The sequence below is a fragment of the Podarcis muralis genome, chromosome 4 (genome assembly GCF_964188315.1).
Source record: "Podarcis muralis chromosome 4, rPodMur119.hap1.1, whole genome shotgun sequence".
Taxonomy (NCBI): Eukaryota; Metazoa; Chordata; class Lepidosauria; order Squamata; family Lacertidae; genus Podarcis; species Podarcis muralis.
In genome coordinates this window covers 7933918-7943636 of record NC_135658.1, presented here as the reverse complement: position 1 = coordinate 7943636, position 9719 = coordinate 7933918, and positions in this window count along the sequence as shown.

Below are 9719 nucleotides of genomic sequence, written 5' to 3'. Positions count from 1 at the left end.
GGCGCAACAAGCCTCCATTGTCTCCCAAACGTGACCCCCTCAAAACCACCGCGACCCACTTTCTAGAAAAACCATAATTTAGGATTGATCCAGCATCTTTCTGGGTGGAAAGACAAGAGCACAGCTGCCAACTTTTCCCTTTTCTTGTGAGGAATCCTATTCGGAATAAGGGAATTTCCCTTAAAAAAAGGGAAACGTTGACAGCTATGGACAAGAGCCTCTCCCCTACGACCCAGGACCACATTTTTGGCATGCATTTAAACTAACCACGTCTACTCAGAAGTAAGCCCTGCTGAATCCAATGGGTCTTACTCCCAGGTAAGCGGGGCTCGGCTTGCATCCTAATGCGGGGAAAAACATCAGCAAGAAAAACAATTGAAAACAAAACCGCAAGTGAAAGCAATTCCACAGAGGCAAAACAATTAAAAACAGCTCCGTGTGGAATTGACAGCAATGTCAGAGCTAAAAACAATTTTGAATCCCCTTAAAAGGGCTGCTGAAGGTGTTTGATAAAGACCTGCAAAGGGGGAGAGTTTGCAAAGGTTAGGTTCCACCCAGTGCTTTTCTTCCTTAAACAAATGTTTGGGGTACTCTCATTTTCCTACTCATATTGAAATACTGCCCCTTAATAAGGCCAAATTTAGATTCACAAAATGTTTAGGGGTATGTGTACCCCTGTGTCCCCCCAGGAAAAAAAGCACTGGTTCCACCACACTAAGATTATTTGCAGTCTTTCTGATTTCAATGATTTGCACCTTCTTTTTCTTTGCTTTGCTTCTCCCTACCTGAATTTGGTATGTGCCTGCTGCAAAACTCTTTTATTGTGTCCCCCGCCCCCCGCTGCTTGACTTAACATGGCTTCTCCCTCTCTAGAACCTGCATATGCTCAGGAGCCCTCTTGCCTAATTCCTTTGTGTTCTTTATTTCGTAAGCTACTGAAGGTAATGGGGCCCTTTATATGTCCAGCTGTCCTTTGTCCACAACAAATTGTCCCTGGTTTTTTTGTGTTGAATATATGGTATATGGTAATTTATGGCCCTAATAGGTATCTCAAGCCATTTGCACATCACAAAATATGTATTTTATCAAAGTAATTGTCGAACTGAAATACAGTTAAGAAGAAGTACATTAATAGTGAAATAATGATTAAGCTCTAACTTAAAATGATTTTTTACTTAAACTTAATAATGCAAAGACATTGGCGTTTGGCAATAACAAAAGTTCCTTTAGAAACACAGTTTACAAAGACTCATAATCTAGTCTCTAGAAACTTGCTATAAGGTAAAATAATAATAGGTGTAAATACATGATGCAAACTACTAATAATTATAAATAGCAGAATGTAGGCACCCTATATATACAGAAAGGAGCAAATCAGTGATATTTGAGGGAACAGGCTAGCAGGCGGGACCCATTGCTTACATCATAGGAGCCTATACAACACAAAACACTGTTGCTCTATGTAGGTTTTATTGTTTTTAACTTATATTTTGGAAATGTACATCCAGTTTTTTTCTTTATTTTTTTGGGGGGGGCAAGAAAGTGGGGTCCTAAGTTATAGCTTGTTTAAAGGTAAAGGGACCCCTGACCATTAGGTCCAGTCGTGGCCGACTCTGGGGTTGTGGTGCTCATCTCGCTTTACTGGCCGAGGGAGCCGGTGTACAGCTTCCGGGTCATGTGGCCAGCATGACTAAGCTGCTTCTGGCAAACCAGAGCTGCGCACGGAAACGCCGTTTACCTTCCCGCCAGAGTGGTACCTATTTATCTACTTGCACTTTGACGTGCTTTCGAACTGCTAAGTTGGCAGGAGCAGGGACCGAGCAACGGGAGCTCACCCCGTCGTGGGGATTCGAACCACCAACCTTCTGATTGGCAAGCCCAAGGCTCAGTGGTTTAACCCACAGCACTGCTTAAACATAAATCTGGCACTGGTCCTGACAAGCTCTGGAGGTGAGCTCAATCCCATCCATAGCTGTCAACTTTTCCCTTTTCTTGTGAGGAATCCTGTTCAGAATAAGGGAATTTCCCTTTAAAAAAGAGAAACGTTGACAGCTATGATCCCATCCCATCTGCTGCGAAATTCACTTTAAGCAACGTTTTCCCCTTATAGACTGTGAGGCTCCCTTCCATCATCATTACCGACAATTAACCACAAGGAGGCAAAACAAGCCGGAAAGCACCTCTACAAAACTCTAATTTATAGCAGTGGCTAATGCTTTCTCGGGGAATTAGTCAATCCTTTGGACCTCTCCTCTGAAACACCTGTGACCACTGGCAGACCAAATCACTGCTGAATACATGCACCTTCCCACAGCAAACTCGTTCCCCAAGTGCAGTGGCAGTGTGGTGCAGTGGTTGCAGTGCTGGATTTTAGAACTGAGAAAACGAGGCTTCCAATCCTTACTTGGCCATGGGGCTGGCTGGGTGACCTGGGCCCAGTCCCCATCTCAGCCTAACTTACCTCACCTGGTTGTTGTAAGGCTACAGCGGGGAATCGCTGCCTCAAGCTTCCTTGGGAGAGGAGGTGGGAGATAAATGCAGTAGTGGATTTTTAAAAAGACATATCCATGCACTAGATATTGGCATGTTTAATACCAAGTGTTACAAAGGGTAAGCAATAATATCCTAAACACCCCCTTCTGTTCTTTTTATTATTAATTAAATCTGTATACCACCCTAAACCCAAAGATCCCGGAGCAGTTCACAACCAGGCAGAGGGCCTTATCGGTGGTGGCTCCCGCTCTGTGGAACACCCTCCCATCAGATGTCAAGGAAATAAACGACTATCTGACTTTTAGAAGACACCTGAAGGCAGCCCTGTTTAGGGAAGCTTTTAATGTCTGCTGTTTTACTGCGTTTGCTGTTTTCATTTGTTGGAAGCTTCCCAGAGTGGCTGGGGCAACCCAGTCAGATGGGCGGCATATTAATAATAATAATAAATAATAATATAATAATAATATATAATAATAATAATAATAATAATAATAATAATAATAATAATAATATAATAATAATAATAATAATAATAATATAATAATAATAATAATAATAATAATAATAATAATAATAATAATAATAATATAATATGAGCCTAACCAAACCCAGTTGCCATATCGCACAGATCCCCTTATCTTTGTTCTCTTCAATGGCCCATCACCCAGGCAATCACCTGACCAGAAAGCTAGCCTGGCTTATATTTTAACTTCACACACAGCCTACTTCCTCCCCGCCAGTTTTTAATGGTTGATGTTTTGTCGCATTAGCATTATTATCATTATGTTGGGAGTTGCCCAGAGTGGTTGGGGAAACATAGACAGATGGGCGGGGTATAAATAATAAATAATTATTATTATTACAAAGGGGAGGAGAGAAGTCCAGGAGATCCTTTAGAATCTTGTTTCTGTTGTTGTTGTTGTTTAGTCGTTTAGTCGTGTCCGACTCTTCGTGACCCCCTGGACCAGAGCATGCCAGGCACTCCTGTCCTCCACTGCCTCCCTCAGTTTGGTCAATCTCATGCTGGTAACCTCGAAAACACTATCCAACCATCTTGTCCTCTGTCGCCCCCTTCTCCTTGTGCCCTCCATCTTTCCCAGCATCAGGGACTTATCCAGGGAGTCTTCTCTTCTCATGAGGTGGCCAAAGTCTTGGAGCCTCAGCTTCAGGATCTGTCCTTCCAGTGAGCACTCAGGGCTGATTTCCTTCAGAATGGAGAGGTTTGATCTTCTTGCTGTCCATGGGACTCTCAAAGAGTCTTCTCCAGCACCATAATTCAAAAGCATCAATTCTTTGGCGATCAGCCTTCTTTATGGTCCAACTCTCACTTCCATACATCACTACTGGGAAAACCATGGCTTTAACTTATATGGACCTTTGTTGGCAAATCTTGTTTCTTGGTGACTGTAAAATTTTAATCTGAGAAAGCAAATAAATACATTTATTTTTTAGAAAACCCCAAACATCCTGCCCTTTCCCTGAGCTCCTTTTCTTGTGTCGGATGGTGTCCTTGAGTGGAGATAGTGGCCTTTGCCTCGCCGGATGCAGAGATGTGGGGGGGTTGAGGAATCTCCCAACCGTGCATGTTGCTAGAACATTGCCTGTGGCTCAGTCACGTTTGCAGTTCGGTGCGCTGTACTTTTTGATCTGGGACAATCCGGCCTCTGGAAGGTCGCCCACCCACACCGGCGAGAAATCTCGCCTGCTCAGCCCTGTCTTATCAGAAATTCTCCCAAGGATTCGAAAATGCCGGGTCTGGGTATAAAATGCATTGACCGCTCTTCCTGTCCACAAAAATATCACAAGCCGTTTGGCAGCAAGGTGCAGGAATCTTGTCCGAATGCTTAAAAGGGTCTTTCTACGGTTGCTGCATCAGCTGTGTCCCAGGACCGGAGCCATAGCTGTTACCGTATTTTTCGCTCTATAGGACGCACCTGACCATAGGACACACCTTGTTTTAGAGGAGGAGAAAAAATAATAATTTCTGGTACATGACCCCAGTCAAGCTTGCGAAAATCTATCACTTGCCCGATAATAAATGTTGGAAATGTAAAGAAACTGAAGGTACATTCTTTCACCTTTGGTGGACGTGCCCAAGGATTAAGGCTTTCTGGGAGACGATTTATAATGAATTGAAAAAGGTATTTAAATATACCTTCTTGAAGAAACCAGAGGCCTTTCTCCTGGGCATAGTCGGCCAATCGGTGTTAAAGAAGGATAGAACTTTCTTTATGTACGCTACAACAGCAGCAAAAATACTTATTGCAAAGTATTGGAAGACACAAGACATACCCACTCTGGGAGAATGGCAGATGAAGGTGATAGACTACATGGAATTGGCCGAAATGACTGGCAGAATCCGAGCCCACTGAGAAGAGTCGGTGGAAGAAGATTGGAAGAAATTTAAAGACTATTTACAGAAATATTGCAAAATTAATGAATGTTAGAATGATGTTGGATTGAAATTAAGCGGTTTCTAGCTGTAATGGTATAAAAGAATATGAAAAAATGGTTTTTTAATAGGTAAAAACTTAATGCTATAATAATTTAAGATTAAATATCAAGATAATATAAAGAGGGAAAGGAACTGCTGAACTAATAAATTGAACTGGAATACAAAAAAGGGGGTCCGGGAAACAAGTAAATGAAAAATAAGTGATGAAAAGATTGAATTGTTTTTAACTATTTTTATTTTGTATTTTTTCTTTTTCATTTTGTAATATTGTAAAAACCTTAATAAAAATTTATTTAAAAATAAATAAATAAAAATTCTCCCCCTCTCTGCTCAGCGCCCCTTCAGCAAAGCGCCAGGAGATACGGAGCCCCTTCCATTTCTCCTGCTGCTTCGCTGAAGTGGTGCTGCGCAGAGAGGGGGAGAATTTTTTTCTCTTGTTCTCCCCCTCTAAAACAAGGTGCATTCAGTGCGTTCAAGGTGCGTTCAGTCGCCTTCAGTGAAGGCAACCTGAAGCCTCCGGAGAGCCCCCCACCGCCAGCCCCACAAGCTCTGGGGGGCAGTGGGAAGGCTGCGCACAGCCTTTGCGCTGCTCCCCGACCTGCTCTTTGAGGCTGGCTGTGGGGGAAAGCAGCCCCACAAGGTTGGGGAGCAGCGCAAAAGCGGTGGGGGGAACTGCCAGCCTCAAAGATCCCCGAAGCCTTCGGAGCGCAGCTCTCCCGGCTTCAGCAAAAGGAACTTGAAGCCTGCAGAGCACAGCAGGAACTCGCGCTGCGCTCCGAAGGCTTCAGGCGGCTATCCCTGAAGCCTGGAGAGTGAGAGGGGTCGGTGCGCCCCTGACCTTGCTACGCCACTGGGCAGAAGCGGAACTGCCTTGCACCTGCTATAACCTGGCCAGGAGCCCCCAGGTGTCCTTAGTGTTAAGTCGTGGGTGAACCTATCAGACAAGTCTTGGTTGACCACAAACTTGACATGAGCCAACAGTGTGACGCGGCAGCTAAAAAAGCCAATGCAATTCTGGGCTGCATCAATAGGAGTATAGCATCTAGATCAAGGGAAGTAATAGTGCCACTGTATTCTGCTCTGGTCAGACCTCACCTGGAGTACTGTGTCCAGTTCTGGGCACCACAGTTCAAGAAGGACACTGACAAACTGGAACGTGTCCAGAGGAGGGCAACCAAAATGGTCAAAGGCCTGGAAACGATGCCTTATGAGGAACGGCTAAGGGAGCTGGGCATGTTTAGCCTGGAGAAGAGGAGGTTAAGGGGTGATATGATAGCCATGTTCAAATATATAAAAGGATGTCACATGGAGGAGGGAGAAAGGTTGTTTTCTGCTGCTCCAGAGAAGCGGACACGGAGCAATGGATCCAAACTACAAGAAAGAAGATTCCACCTAAACATTAGGAAGAACTTCCTGACAGTAAGAGCTGTTCGACAGTGGAATTTGCTGCCAAGGAGTGTGGTGGAGTCTCCTTCTTTGGAGGTCTTTAAGCAGAGGCTTGACAACCATATGTCAGGAGTGCTCTGATGGTGTTTCCTGCTTGGCAGGGGGTTGGACTCGATGGCCCTTGTGGTCTCTTCCAACTCTATGATTCTATGATTCTATGACACAGCGATTCTTCAAGCAGCTCTTGTTTATTCACAGGCCAGAACAGAACTGAACTGAAGGGTTCAGCCAGCCTGGTTATATAAAGCCCCACTACAACCAACTGTAACCACTTTCTGTAACTATCCAATCACTGAACGTCACTTTCAATCCCTTATTTGCATATGTGGACCTGAGTGAAAACTATCTACAGTATCCCCCTGCTGGCCCAGGGTGAGAACTTCAGTACAGTGGTACCTCTAGATGCAAACGGGATCCGTTCCGGAGCCCACTTCGCATCTAGAAGCAAACGTAATCCATGTCCGCGTGTCTGCGGGTCACGTTTCGGCACTTATGCGCATTCGCGTGACATCATTTTGAGCTCCTGCGCATGCGCAAGTGGTGAAACCCAGAAGTAACACACTCCGTTACTTCCGGGTTGCCGCAGAACGCAACTTGAACGTGCTCATCCCAAAGCACGTTCAACCCGAGGTATGACCATACATAACACTTAGGGATGAGTCACCTCTCAGTCCAATCACATTCTAAACATGGAGGAGACGCGTTGTGCCAATTTGTGTTTTGCCACAGGCGGCAAAATGTCCCGGGCCAGCTCTGCAAGGCCCCCTACCATTGCAAATAAGTTTGTGGGCTGTACATTTTCCGGGTTTGGCTTCCGACCATCCGGGTCACCTGCAGTCGTTTTGTTTTGTTTTGTTTTTTTATAAAATATTTATTAGCATTTTACAATAAACATAGGTTTAAAGAATTAAGAGAATTAAAACAAAAATTAAACTAAAAAGAAAACATAGAAAGAAGAAGAAAAAAGGTAACACGAAAAATACAAAAGACAAATAACTAAGAAACAATTTAAAAATAAATCCATTTTTCAATATCTTTAGGCTCATTTACTTGTTTCCTTGACCTCCTCACACCTCCCCTTTTTGTATTCCCGTTTACAAAATCCTTTCAGCAAATCCTTACCCTCTTTCATTTATCTTTACTCTATATCTTAACCTATTCTAACTATATATTTTCATCCATATATCAATCTATATTTGCATATTCTTATTAACCTTATTACCAAAACCACTTATTTTCAATCCAACATCATTTTAACATTCATTAATTTTACAGTATTTCTGCAAATAGTCTTTAAATTTCTTCCAATCTTCTTCCACCAACCACCTGCAGTCGTTTTGGTGCCAGGTGATTGATAGGTGGGCAGGCCCCGCCGGCCGGATCCTGTCCCCTACTCCCACAGAAAGGTGTGCCAGCTTCTCTCTCTCTCTCTCTCTCTCTCTCTCTCTCTCTCTCTCTCTCTCTCTCTCCCCCCCCCCCTTTTCTGGCAAAGTTTCTGCATCTGATCTGACAAGGAGAAAGTTAATGGCCTGGAAAAGCTTTTAGTGCAAGTCGTCCAGCGCATTCTAGGAAGAACCAATGTTTCAGGAACTTCCTGCCAAATGAGAAATGCTTTTCATTTCCTCCTACGTGTAAGGAGAGATCGTTGTCTTGCTCTCCCTTGCCTGACTTCCCTCGAATTTCTAGCCTTTCACCTGGATAATTAAAAGTGCTATTAACAGTCTAGTGGTGTATTTGTGTGTGTGTTCCTAAGAGTTATTCTGTGGGTGTATATTAAGAGAAATTTCCATTACAATGCTGAAGTTTCATGAGGACCTTTCCCTTCCAATCTGGTGGGGAAATCTGGAGAACTGAATTTTAAAGGTGGAAAAATGAGAAATGGAGATACAAGCTGAATTTGATGTATATGTCCATCTCCATCTTTGGCCTTGTAGCTGGTAGGAATAAATCCTAGCCCAAATCCAATTATCTTCCTGATTATCTCAGCAGGGCATTCCTTAAAAAACGTCTATGACGAAGGTGCTGTACAGAATAGAATGACCCTTCTGTATTATGGTCATTAGAGGGTCAGGTGATTTTTTGGGGGAGGCAGGGGAATAATGGGGTGGCGCATGGCAAGATTTGGGGAGCACTTCTAACTAGGACTGTGTTTCATTTCCTTCTGGAAATTTGATTGCAGACTTCCTGCAGGTGCCCCGGAAGCAGATGTTAAAGGTAAAGGTACCCCTGCCCGTACGGGCCAGTCTTGACAGACTCTAGGGTTGTGCGCTCATCTCACTCTATAGGCCGGGGGCCAGCGCTGTCCGCAGACACTTCCGGGTCACATGGCCAGCATGACGAAGCTGCTCTGGCGAGCCAGCGCAGCACACAGAAACGCCGTTTACCTTCCCGCTAGTAAGCGGTCCCTATTTACCTACTTGCACCCGGGGGTGCTTTCGAACTGCTAGGTTGGCAGGCGCTGGGACCGAACAACGGGAGCGCACCCCACCCTCGAACGGGATTCGAACCGCCGACCATGCGATCAGCAAGTCCTAGGCACTGAGGTTTTACTCACAGCGCCACCCGCGTCCCAAGCAGATGTTATATAAAAACAAAACCAGTGTTCTTATTTTTGATGATAAATTCTATTTTAGAGCCCTTCTGAGATGCTGCTACGAAAAACACACAAGCGTAGTCTAAAATAAAGTATCGTCATGAGTTTAGCAGTGAGGAAGCAGGCTGTGTGTGAGGTTAAAATATAAGCCAGGCTAGCTTTCTGGTTTTCCCAGTAGTGATGTATGGACGTGAGAGCTGGACCATAAAGAAGGCTGATCACCGAAGAATTGATGCTTTTGAATTCTGGTGCTGGAGGAGACTCTTGAGAGTCCCACGGACTGCAAGAAGATCAAACCTCTCCATTCTGAAGGAAATCAGCCCTGAGTGCTCACTGGAAGGACAGATCCTGAAGCTGAGGCTCCAAGACTTTGGCCACCTCATGAGAAGAGAAGACTCCCTGGAAAAGACCCTGATGTTGGGAAAGATGGAGGGCACAAGGAGAAGGGGACGACAGAGGACGAGATGGTGGGACAGTGTTCTCGAAGCTACCAGCATGAGTTTGACCAAACTGTGGGAGGCAGTGGAAGACAGGAGTGCCTGGCATGCTCTGGTCCAGGGGGTCACAAAGAGTCGGACACGACTTAATGACAACAGCTTTCTGGTGAGGTGATTGCCCGGGTGATGGGCCATTGAAGAGAACAAAGATAAGGGGCTCTGTGTGAGATGGCAACTGGGTATGGTTAGGCTTCTTCTTCTTCTTCTTCTTCTTCTTCTTCTTCTTCTTCTTCTT